Source organism: Triticum aestivum, chromosome 1D, assembly GCF_018294505.1.
Source record: "Triticum aestivum cultivar Chinese Spring chromosome 1D, IWGSC CS RefSeq v2.1, whole genome shotgun sequence".
In the NCBI taxonomy this organism is placed as follows: Eukaryota; Viridiplantae; Streptophyta; class Magnoliopsida; order Poales; family Poaceae; genus Triticum; species Triticum aestivum.
In genome coordinates, this window is record NC_057796.1 from 488,552,912 (window position 1) to 488,566,508 (window position 13,597).

The 13,597-nt window shown below is 46.4% G+C and overlaps 1 long non-coding RNA gene across 1 annotated transcript; it reads left to right on the forward strand.

Moving 5' to 3' along the window:
- The first annotated feature begins 2,171 nt into the window (after positions 1–2,171).
- LOC123183340 (uncharacterized) lies at positions 2,172–7,505 on the forward strand. The gene is made up of 3 exons (XR_006492496.1): positions 2,172–3,148; positions 3,678–6,496; positions 6,671–7,505. It is a non-coding gene; the product is annotated as an uncharacterized lncRNA (long non-coding RNA).
- The last annotated feature ends 6,092 nt before the right edge of the window (positions 7,506–13,597 follow it).

Genomic DNA, 13,597 nt, shown 5'->3' on the forward strand with positions numbered 1-13,597 from the left:
CCCGCCGCCGCGAGCCACCCGATTCCCCTTTCTCCTCTCCCAATTTCTCGCCGCCAGCGACCCTCCGCCCAACCTCCAGCCGCCATGTGGGGCGAATGTGGATCTTCGGACGCGGCTCCAGCAGCAGATCCGGCTGGGAAAGGGACCCGGAGCGCGAGCGGCGCGTCCGGTCCGACGGCGCGCGGAAGTGGACCAACCGCGGGCTTTCGCCGCCGGCGAGCTTCGACCGCCGCGAGACGGTGGAGTACGACCGCCGGCGCGCGTCGTTCTCCTCCGCGCGTTCTTCGTACGCCGGATCATCCTCCTCCTGCGCCGCGGGCTTCCTCCCCGTGAAGAGGGAGTGGTCGGACGAGGAGGAGGAACCGGAGCCGCCGGCGCTGTTCGCCTTCGTCCCGGTGAAGGAGGAGCCCGAGGAGCCCGCTCTGCCCCGCCGCCGCGAAGTCATCGGGCCCGAGGACTACGTCGCGGAGTTCAACGCCGTTGCCGCCGCCATCGCCGAGTGGAGCGTGCGCGAGGAGGAGGAGCGCCGGCGCCATGCCAAGGAGCTCGAAGCCCTCGAGTGGCGGCAGGCGGTCGCCGACAACGTCGCCGCCAACGAGAAGGCGGACGAGTGGCGCCGCATCCGCAAGGAGCAGTCGGAGAAGTACGTCGATCTCTGCAGCTCCGGCAAGGAGGATTGAGCGTCCGGCTTCTCTCCGGCGTCGTTCAGTTGCCGCGACCTCGCCGCCGTCAGATCCGACCCCCTAGTACTAGTTTAACGTAGTATGTAGTATAACTATGCTTCTAGTTGTGATGAACTATGTAGTAATACCATGAACAATGTAGTATGTGATGAACTCTGTTCGTGCAATTTCTTCTGCGAAACAAAATTTTCAAATTATGCAGGTTTAGATACGGGTTCTGCTCGACCGCGTATGATTTTGATACATAAAAACGATTTTCGTGAACCCGCAAACGCGTATTTTTGCGGGGTCTGCTAGAGTTGCTCCTAGGGACGGCGACTCACATGACCCAGAAGGGAAGGCGGCCATCCGGCGCGGCGGAGGCCAGCGAGGTCGCGCCCTCCAAGCCACCCGTCCTCGATGCGGGCCTCTGGAGGCTGGACGGCCACGTCTTGCGCGCGAGCGGGGAGAGGCTGGCGACTCGTCTGACTCCCCCAGGTCCGCCTCCCTCGCCGTCGCCGCCACCGGATTCCGTCGAATCGCTCGCGCACCTGGGGTATTAACAGGTCCCTTTTTATTACTGCACCACTCACGGATCACACGATGCAAATACAGTTGCATACGAGTCAAATACTAGATTGCAAATTGCAGTTAAACTTAGCCGCCAATACAGTTGCAGATAGGCAAATACTAGTATATTGCAAATTGGCATGTTGCAAAGAATACAGATGCTCAGCACTATGAATGTAACAAGTCTGATAAACCAAATAAGCCTACGGAGGATACAACAAGTAAATAGTAGCTGCTTCCATTCATCTACAGAGAAATCACAGCCTCATCACTTGTTTATTGTAGTGGACTGGATACTGATACCACTGGTTGCGGTTAAACCTGCTCAATCTATGGTGGTTGGCTTCCTCGTCATCCTCTCCCAATTCACAACCACAGGCACATACGTTTTATCACAAACCTCATCGAATAGCCGGAAGTAGGAGGCTCTCCATGTTTTCTTGAAGAGAAGGGAGCAGAACACCACCCAGAGGCCAACCACAAAGCCCACGCTGAGCCCGAAACTTCGGATCCTTCTTTGCTGGCTGTGAAGTGGCTTTCCACTGTGAGGTTTCCCGGGCAGGTCTTCTGAAGAGGAGGTCCGCAGTTGCCAATGTACATGGATGCGGGGTCGGAAGGGTTGAGTGTGTCGAGCTGGTGCCCCGACGGTATCCTTCCTGATAATTAAGTCGTTGTAGGACAAGTTCAGATAGCTTAGTGATGTTAGATCTGATAGGCCCGGAGGGATTTTGCCAGAGAGCTGGTTGCTGGAGAGGTCAAGTGATTCCAGTGAGTGCATGGAGCCAATGTTCTCCGGGATTTTTCCGGTCAAGTGGTTCAAAGACAGATTCATACTCCTATTCACTAAACCTGCTGCAGGACCTATGCTTTGACGGCCAGCGTCGACGCGTGAAAAAAGTGCTTACGTTCCCCGAAAAAAAAAGGGTGCTTACGTACTCGGGCCAGTCCGTGTCCGTGCGCCTCACACAACGACGGAAAGCTCTCTGCTCCTCCGACCCGATCCGAGCCTATCTTCCTCCTCCTCCTCGCCCCAACTTGACGCGAGCGGGCAAACCCTAGCCTAGCCGCCATGGTTCCTTCTCTCCACCCTGCACCACCTTGTCGGGAGATCCTCCGTGCGCGCCTCTCATCCTAGTCCTAGAGAGAGAAGAAGAAGAGATTAACTCCATCTGTCGGTCGCCTCTCATCCTCAAGGAAAACTTGCGGTGACGCGCCCTGGTGCTGGATCGATCTGGCCCTCCCTCCTTAGAGAGATTTGCCGCTGGCCGGCGGACGAGCAAGCAGCGACCGGCCGTAGAGTAGAGGCAGGAGAAAGCGCCGGGGAAGGGGAAGAAACGGATCTCCCCTCCCCTCCCCTCCCCTTTGCCCACTGTTCCTCTCATGACCCTCAGTCAGATGAGATCCATCCGTCCGCCTCATCTCATCTCATCTCATCTCATCTCATCTGCTGTATTGTATTGTATTGTATTGTATTGTTTTCGAGTCTACTATTCCATGTTTCACACATCTGCAAACGATTCCTTCTCATCTTCTTTCCTCTCTCTTGTTCTTTCTTCTCACTAGAATAGAATAGAATAGAAAGAAAGTTTTCTCTGGCTATTCTGTATTTTCGCCGAGTTAAAATATCTTCAGCTGATGATTTACATCTGCTTTTCGTGGATGCGTTTTTTTTTGGTTCCTTTGCCCTCTGTTCTCTTCTCTTCTTCTCATGTCACAGACACATCCGTCTCTCGTCTCTAGTTTTTGACTGTTTATTAAATTTCACGATTTCCCTTAATTTGTTTCTTCACCTTTCTGACCCGCAGTCTTTTTTTTTTACCTCTCTTTGGGGAAACAGGTACCCCCTGTTCTTCAGCACGGACGCCTTTCTCGACATCAAGGACGGAGCGGATGGCAAAGAGGCAAAGACACAATTGGTTGGTGACCAGCGACCTGATTTATATTTACTTTCGATAGATATATAGAGGTGAATATATATAAAAAAAAAGTTATGAAATAATCATGGATGTAGATTGTGGTTAGACCTGTCTTATAAGTTGTGGGTGACAAAAGTGATATTCGATAGAAAAAAGATTACTGCTCTCGGATTGTCATACCTCTGTACCAAACATGTACATACATAATCCTACTATATTCTTTATGTCAATCATTTTTTATAACTGAAAAGGATGTGATTCATTTGACCATGTCTTAATAAATTCGATCGTGTAGATTTGCCCTTCAAAGTTATTCTTCTCTTTCTCGCTATATCACAATCACCCGTATTTGTTCATCTTTAAAACATGATGATCATATATTTTTTTCAATACTTTTGGGTCAAAAATCCTTCTAGCTAGTCGGTTTTGATGATGACAAGTTATTGTATCTAGTGGGTAGGGTGTAAGCTATGATGAATGGATTCAAGACAATGGAATATTTATCTTTTTTTTTTGGCTGGACACGCAGAATAAGAGGAGGAGGCAACAATCATTCCCTCGTGCACGTACCAATATCTTGCTAAGTAACCTTTCCCTTTTACTTTGTTATTATTATAATTGATGAATTTCTTGGTCACATAATGCTTTCTGGTCTATGGATTTCTTGATAGCTTCACAGCACAACTCCCAAGTGTGTTCCACCTTAGAAGCCAACAGGAAATAAATATACATCCATCATTTGCATCTAAAACCAATTTCATCCAAAGATAGCACGCCCCCTCGTATTTTGGGTCAAACCTTGACTAACAAAAATACAATTTATGTGCTACACAAAGTATATCATTGGATTTGTATTTTAAAGAGGATTTCCAACCGTATAACTTTGTGACATAGTTTTATTTTATTAGTTAAATTTATACTCAAAGCTTGGCCCTAAATACGAGGTGGCCAATAAACCCAAACCGAGTGAGTAATTGCTAGACCACACACACATAGTGCACCAGTAAGGCCTCCTTTGGTTTACATCAAGTTTGTAGGAATTTTGTAGGATAACGGTTCCTACAGAAAATATCCCCTTAGAGCCCTTTGGTCTGCAGGAATGAATTTGTATTCCAATGCAAAATTGGTTCCTATCCTTCACATTTCAAAGGAATTAAAAAAAAATTAGCTCAGACCTCGGGCCTCTTTGATTCCCATGATTTCCAAAACATTGGGATAAGAAAAATGTAGGAACAGGATCATGTCAGGATGTTTGATTGTGCATAGGAAGAATGTATGATTCTTTCAAAGAGATTGGAGTAGATGAATTTTTTTCCCATGAAATTTAGTGCAAATGGATCCTAAAGAAAAGAAAAACCACATGGTTTGGAATCCAATGAATCAAATAAACCACATAAGGAAAAATTCCTAAGGATTAGAATCACAGATTGTGCATTTCCAATAATTTCCAAGCACCATCCAATCAGTAACATTTGCATGAAAACCATATCACTGCCAAACCATCACAGATAGCACATTTCCAATAATTTCCAAGCACCATCCAATCAATAACATTTGCGTGAAACTATATTACACTCCCAAACCATCACAGATAGCACGTTTCCAAGCACCATCCAATCAATAACATTTGCATGAAAACTATATTACACTCCCAAACCATCACAGATAGCACGTTTCCAAGCACCATCCAATCAATAACATTTGCATGAAAACTATATTACACTCCCAAACCATCACAGATAGCACATTTCCAATAATTTTCTAGTCATGCTCCCGGTCTTTTGCAAATATAGAGCAGTTCAAAGTAAGTTCACAGACATGACCACCAAACATTAGACCTCGCTTTGGTTTAAACGAATGTTTTAGCGCATTTTCTAAACCGAAGGCTTGAATAGTGCCACCATAGGAAATTTCCTATTCCTAAGTGTTCCCACTTCTACTTTTTGAACAAAAAGAGGCCTAAGTTTCCATAGGTTTCTACAGATCAGTGACAAACAGGATTAAAACATATATGACTGCTTAGCTTGACAAGCTTATTATCACCAGGAATGAAAACAACCAATGAGTTCACAAAGCATGTATCGATTTCTCATAAGAATTAGCACAAACACCTAGAGGGATCAACATAGACTCTCCCAGGTTCACAGGCAAAACTCGGGACCATGCATGTATTTTGCAAATCTTTATGTCCCCGTATAATGCTCCTATGTGCTTGGTGTGTTGTACAGGGTGGATTGCCATAAATAAAATAGAAGAAGAATGGAAGTTGATCCCCAGAAAATAAAAGAATAGGAAAACAAGCAAGTTGGCAGTATCATTGTATTTCCAACGCTGTAGCTGGATGTATTTTATATACCTATGCCATCACAGATAACACATTTCCGATAATTTCCAAGCATGCCCCCGGTCTTTTGCAAATATGTAGCAGTACAAAGTTCACAGACATGACCCCCCAAACATTAGGCTCGCTTGGTTTAAACAAATTTTGTAGCGCATTTTCTAAACCGAAGGCTTGAATAGTGCCACCATAGGAAAATTTCCAATTCCTATGCGTTTCCACTTTCCATTGATCCAAAAGAGTACTAGGTTTCCGCAGGTTTTGTCAGATCAGCGACAAACAGGATAAAAACATGTATGACTGCTTAGCATGACACACTTATTATCATCAGGAAAATAACCAAAAAGTTCAAAAAACATGCATTAATTTCGCATAAGAATTAGCACAAACACCTAGAGGGATCAATGTAGACTCTCCCAAGCTCACAGGCAAAAAATTTCAAAAAGAAAAAGCTCACAGGCAAAGCTTGTGACCATGCATGCATTCTGCAAATCTTTATCCCCCCTAACGTTGCTATGTGCTTGATGTCTTGTACAATGTGGGTTATGTGCTGCTGTGTTCTTTCTGTCCAGTGTGAAAAAGTGGAATGCCATAAATAGAATAGAAGAAGAATGGAAGTTGATCCCCAGGAAATAAAAGAATAGGAAAACAAGCAAGTTGGCAGTATTATTGTATTTCCAAGGCTGTAGCTGGACTGATTTTCTGAATGTTAAATTACTGTATCAGACTTGGTTACCATCTATCTATTATATTATATACCTATATGACAGAAGACATGATGACGTAGCCAGAAGACTAGAGTATGGGTGGAACTAATAGCATCTCAATTCTTAAGAGATGCAATCTCTGTCCTTCCTGAGTGTGTAGGCTACCGGCAGAGCCGATGTGCCGCTAAGGCCAGAGGCTGTAGCGGAAGCGGTCACCGGTGACGGTGGGGCTCAGATCCCCATCATCGACTAAGCTGTGGTGTATGCCTCGACATTGCCTGCTAGGACCGGGGCTTGTTCCAGGTTAGTTTGTTTGTTGGCTCACAGTTACCATTGCACATTGGTCTTTGTTGCTATGCCTATGTTTCATCAACTCAACAAACCTACTAAAGACACACACACACACACCTTGAGTTAACCTCATATATTATGGTACTTGCCTCATCATCCTGACTAGAATTGCTGTCATGTTTGCAGTTAATTGACACGATGTGGTGGAGGTAATGAAGGCTAGCATCCAAGAATTCTTTGAGCTACCCGCCCGCAGCACCCAAGAATGAACCAAAGGAGGCTGACTGATGTATATTCCATAAATAAAAGCCAGTAAAACTGGTATCGTATCACAGGTTGGGTTAATGAAGGCCAAGTATTCCACAGCACAGCACAGCATGCAAGCATATCATCATGAGGGAAAAAAGAGGCAGTCAAATTTCTTGATTACCCAGGCAAGGCCTAATCATCATCATCATCATGGCAATAGCAATAGAATACTAGTAGAAGGTCCCATGGGAAGAGCAGAATCCCATAAACAAGAATATTGCAGAGTACTAGTGGTAGGATTGACAGATCTGAATTCCACAGCACAGCATGCAAGCAAGCAAGCATATCATCATGAGGGAAAAAAGAGATTCATGCCCGGCAGTCAAATTTCTTGATTGCAAGAGAAACTAGTAGCACAGCACAGCATGCAAGCAAGCATATCATCATGAGGGAAAAAAGAGGCAGTCAAATTTCTTGATTACCCAGACGAGACAAGACCAAATCAGCATCATCATGACTAGCACCAGTAGTAGTAGAATCCATCCCATAAACAATTGATTGCAGACTAGTACTAGTAGTAGTAGGACCAGGGGAAGACAAAAATTCAGGGAGCAATTAGAATTTATTACAGGCCGAGGAGTAGCAGGACCGGACCGACGGATCTACCTGTCCTGACCTCTAACCGTTGCGCTTTGGGTTCTCTGCTTTGCCCTTGGAAGATGCGTTTGCCTTCCCCTTTTTGGTGGTGTCCTTTGCCGCCTTCTTGTCCTTCCTCCTCTGGATCTCGAGACGCTGCGCCCTGTCCTTGGCGAGATTCTGCTGCAGCTTCTCGTGGATCTGGGCCTGCTCGGCCTCGCAGCTCGCCTGGTGGAAGTCGTCCATCCATCATTGGTGGCACCAAAGCCACTCGTTGCAGCTGGTGCAGTAATGCCACGCGCGCCCGTCTCCTGCGCCGTCGCCCCCACCCCCAGCTTCACCGCCCCCGCCCCCTCCCCCTCCCCCCTGCGCCCCCTCCGGCCATCGCTGGACCTGATCGCCGCCGCCGCTCGCTAAGACTCGCACGGGAAAACCTACCTACCTACCCGCTCCTCGTTGCAACAGAAAGAATGCTTTGGGTTCGGGCGTAGCGCATCTACTTCTCTGTCGGCCCTACTAGATAGACTAGGCCTCAGATAGCCCAGTTGAAAAAAGGCCCAGTTATACTACTGGTGTATATGAATCACCTTTGCCTCAAAAAATAATATGAATCACCTCCCCTAAAAAAACCGATGATACCACAAGTATAAGTTTTTTTAGTCCGCATATAAAGATTGGTCAAAGTAAAACTTCATAACAAAAATATCTAAAGCTGTATGGTATGGAAATTAATTTCATGATGCATCTAATAAAATTGATTTCATTATTTATATATTTTTCTCTATAATATAGTTAGTCAAATCTGGCCAAATTTTATATTAAGGCTAAAAAGAAACGGAGGGAGTATGTTTTCTGCAGAAATATACATACATACAATGGAATAATAAAGCTAATAAAATTCGACATATGGTGATATGGCAAGTATACTACGCATTTAACTATATCTATCTGCATCTCCAATGGCATCATGTCAGCCCATGCAAAAAGGATACGAAAAACCCTGTCTATCAAACATCCTACACATATTGAACAAACCGGACAAAATACAACTAGACATGTCGTTTTCAATAATTTTTGGATTTGGATTTACATAGCACAAAATGAAACTAACATATTCTATGTTTTGCCGTACGTGTGCAGCATCTGTCTCCTAAGCTCCTCGCCAGACGTCCTACACTTTGTTGTCGTCCGCCGGCTAGCTAGCACAGGCCGTTGCCGAGTATTTGACAAAAAACTACCACATCAGGGATTGCCGTCCCACTGAACTACCACATTCAAAAAGGTGACTAATAACTATCATTTTCTTTATTTTGTGATAAAAAACTACCATTTTTGAAAAATGGCCGGTTTAGATGATTTAAACATGTTTATGACATGCGGGACCCACCCGTCAGAGCTGACGTGGCGGCAAAGTCAACTCTATTTTACTTTGACTGTTAAGTTGATCGTTATGACAGGTGGGGCCCACACGTCATTCTTCTTCTTCCTCTCTCTATCTTTTTTTGGCATTTTTCCAAACACCTCCTGTGCAGCTTTCATCCTGCGCCCAGCCGCCCCTCATGCTCCGGTGGCCTTTTCCGCCCTGCACTCCGGTGGCCTTCCATGACAGAGGGTGCCGGAGGAGAAGCCCCCGCAGCTGCACGCGAAGCCGAGGTGCTGCGAGCTCTAGGCCCCTGCTGCAGCCGCCCTCGCCGGCCTCCCTTCGAGCTGGAGCTCGTGGTCAGCGAGCAAGGAGCAGCAACGGCGCTGCAAGCAACAACACCACGGGCCTCGCCCACCTTGACGCGATCCACGCCACGCTCGCCGAGCTCCTGCTCATCCCGCAGCCCTCACCGCACTACACAGCGGGTCAAACACCGTCGACTGCCTCCTCGACGGCTTCCTGCACCTCTCCGACGCGCACTACATATTTCAGGAGTCGCTCCTCGAACTCCGAGCCCACGCCACCGAGCCGCATGCCGCACTCCGCCGCATGCCACTGCCGTGTTTACGGCCGTCGGAGCCGTGTCCTTCGCTGCCACCTCCAAAAAGACCAGCACGACATCCTCCTGGATAGGAGTAGTAGCAGCGGCCTCAAGCAGCAGCACCCGACCCCGGCCTCGCTCTCGCCTGCTGCGATGACCGCGAGTAGTAGGAAGCTTTTTTTTGGCGGTGGAATGCAGTAGGAAGCTGTTGCGTTGCCCTATCCGGCATTGAACAAGGCAGAGAGCGAGTCGATCGACTCGGCTGGTCAAAGCCGCGCATACCGGCTGCAGTAAATGACCGCGACATGACAATGCAGTAAATGACTGATGAATGGGGTGCGGGAGATTTTTCTCATTGTCATGTCGCACCATGTCTAGCATCGGATGGAGGTCATGCGTGCATCTAATCCTCTAGGTGATTTTGTTAATTCTTATCAACATAATATATCGTTCAACTAATGCCCGCTCAAAGTTAATTTCAGGAAAAGTTCATTTAGATACAACATGTGAGATGAAAGTGAACCCCTCAAAACACCAAGGACAAGTATTTGATCAATCCTCAAGACTCACCCTTTATATATTTAATTAAGTGACCAAAGAACCAAAGATCACATTGAGTCCATAATTATGCCGATACTATCAAAAGGGATGAGGTTGAGAAGATGAGTTCATTGCTCAAAGTGCTCAGAGATCCAACTTCAAAAACCTCATATACTTTCACAATGCTCACTATATCAACCAACAAACTCCACTCGAACTAACCAATCCAAATCCAGTCGGTATTACCGATCAACCAGATATAGCAGTTGTCCTAAAACCATAGTCGATTTTATCTTACCAAGATGCTCACTCGGACTCATCGAAAGCACCGTGCCAACCTTTTGTCATTTCGCTCAAAATTTTCGACCAGTTTCCATCGTGTCACCAATGTGTTCATCATTTTTGAGGTCATCAAATCTCGGAGCCACTGATCAATTTCAAACGGTGTGACCGTGTGATCCAGAGTTGCTTCCTTTTGTACATATCGGTTTGACCGAGTCATCTCAGTCGGTCTCACGATGTGTACAAAAGTGTGTGTAACAGTCAAATTCTTAGTCATCCTTGAATATACCCTCAAAGCAAACCCAACTATTGGGGAATGCGGTAATTTCAAAAATTTCCTACGCACACGCAAGATCATGGTGATGCATAGCAACGAAAGGGGAGAGTGTTGTCCACGTACCCTCGTAGACCGTAAGCGGAAGCGTTATGACAACGCGGTTGATGTAGTCATATGTCTTCACGATCCGACCGATCTTAGTACCGAAAGTACGGCACCTCCGCGATCTGCACACGTTTGGCTCGGTGACGTCCCACGAACTCACGATCCAGTAGAGTGTCGAGGGAGAGTTTCGTCAGCACGACAGCGTGATGACGGTGATGATGAAGTTACCGACGCAGGGCTTCGCCTAAGCACTGCAACGATATGACCGAGGTGGAGGGGGGCACCGCACACGGCTAAGAGATCAATGATCAACTTGTGTGTCTATGGGGTGCCCCCCCTCCCCCGTATATAAAGGAGTGGAGGAGGGGGAGGGCCGGCCCTCTACTATGGCGCGCCCTGGGGAGTCCTACTCGCACCGGGAGTAGGATTCCCCCTTCCAAGTAGTAGGAATAGGAGAGAAGGAAAGGGAAGAGAGAAGAGAAGGAAGGAGGGGGCGCCGCCCCTCCCCCTAGTCCAATTCGGACTAGGCCTTGGGTTTGCGCGCGGCCTGCCCTAGGCAGCCCCTCTCTCTCTCCCTTAAAGCCCAATAAGGCCCATATACTCCCCGGCGAATTCCCGTAACTCTCGGGTACTCCGATAAATACCCGAACCACTCAGAACCTTTCCGATGTCCGAATATAGCCTTCCAATATATCGATCTTTACGTCTCGAACATTTCGAGACTCCTCGTCATGTCCCTGATCTCATCCGGGACTCCGAACAACCTTCGGTACATCAAAACACATAAACTCATAATACCGATCGTCACCGAACGTTAAGCGTGCGGACCCTACGGGTTCGAGAACTATCTAGACATGACCGAGACATGTATCCGGCCAATAACCAATAGTGGCACCTAAATGCTCATATTGGCTCCCACATATTCTACAAAGATCTTTATCGGTCAAACCGCATAACAACATATGTTGTTCCCTTTGTCATCGGTATGTTACTTGCCCGAGATTCGATCGTCGGTATCTACCTAGTTCAATCTCGTTACCGGCAAGTCTCTTTACTCGTTCCGTAATGCATCATCCCGTAACTAACTCATTAGTCACATTGCTTGCAAGGCTTATAGTGATGTGCATTATCGAGAGGGCCCAGAGATACCTCTCTGACAATCGGAGTGACAAATCCCGGATCTATGCCAACTCAACAAACACTATCGGAGACACCTGTAGAGCACCTTTATAATCACCCAGTTACGTTGTGACGTTTGGTAGCTGATACGTCTCCAACGTATCTATAATTTTTGATTGTCCCATGCTATTATATTACCCGTTTTGGATGTTTATGGGCTTAACTTTACACTTTTATATCATTTTTGGGACTAATCTACTAACCGGAGGCCCAGCCCGAATTGCTGTTTTTTGCGTATTTCAGTGTTTCGAAGAAAAGGAATATCAAACGGAGTCCAAACGGAATGAAACCTTCGGGAGCGATCTTTTCGGAACAAACGCAATCCAGGAGACTTGGAGTGGACGTCAAGCAGCAAACGAGGCGGCCACGAGGGTGCCCGGCGCGCCCTAGGGGGGTGGGCACGCCCCCCACCCTCGTGGGCCCCTCGTGGCTCAACCGACCTACCTCCTTCGCCTATATATACTCCCGTACCCTGAAAACATCCAGGAGCACCACGAAAAACTATTTCCACCACCGCAACCTTCTGTATCCACGAGATCCCATCTTGGAGCCTTCGCTGGCGCTCCGCCGGAGGGGGAATCGACCACGGAGGGCCTCTACATCATCTCCAAGGCCTCTCCGATGAGTTGTGAGTAGTTTATCACAGACCTCGGGTCCATAGTTATTAGCTAGATGGCTTCTTCTCTCTCTTTGAATCTCAATACCAAGTTCTCCTCGATCTTCTTGGAGATCTATTCGATGTAACTCTTTTTGCGGTGTGTTTGTCGAGATCCGGTGAATTGTGGGTTTATGATCAAGTTTATCTATGAGAAATAATTGAATCTTCTCTGAATTCTTTTATGTGTGATTAGTTATCTTTGCAAGTCTCTTCGAATTATCAGTTTGGTTTGGCCTACAAGATTGATCTTTCTTGCAATGGGAGAAGTGCTTAGCTTTGGATTCAATCTTGCGGTGTCCTTTCCCAGTGACAGCAGGGGCAGCAAGGCACGTATTGTATTGTTGCCATCGAGGATAAAAAGATGGGGTTTATATCATATTGCTTGAGTTTATCCCTCTACATCATGTCATCTTTCTTAATGCGTTACTCTGTTCTTATGAACTTAATACTCTAGATGCAGGCAGGAGTCGGTCGATGTGTGGAGTAATAGTAGTAGATGCAGAATCGTTTCGGTCTACTTGTTGCGGACGTGATGCCTATATACATGATCATGCCTAGATACTCTCATAACTATGCACTTTTCTATCAATTGCTCGACAGTAATTTGTTCACCCACCGTAATACTTATGCTATCTTGAGAGAAGCCACTAGTGAAACCTATGGCCCCCGGGTCTATCTTTTATCATATAAGTTTCCGATCTACTTTTATTTGCAATCTTTTACTTTCCAATCTATATCATAAAAATACCAAAAATATTTATCTTATCTTATTATCTCTATCAGATCTCACTTTCGCAAGTTACCGTGAAGGGATTGACAACCCCTTTATCGCGTTGGTTGCGAGGTTCTTGTTTGTTTGTGTAGGTGCGTGGGACTTTTGAGGAGCCTCCTACTGGATTGATATCTTGGTTCTCAAAAACTGAGGGAAATACTTACGCTACTTTGCTGCATCACCCTTTCCTCTTCAAGGGAAAACCAACGCAGTGCTCAAGAGGTAGAAGTAGCACACAAAGTGTTCCTCCGGTATTCGGGAGTTGCATAATCTCATAGTCTGAGGAACTTGTATAAGTCATGAAGAAAGCAGTAGCAATGAAACTAACACGATCATAATGCTAAGCTAACGGATGAGTCATGTCCATCACATCATTCTCCTAATGATGTGATCCCGTTCATCAAATGACAACACATGTTTATGGTTAGGAAACATAACCAGCTTTGATTAA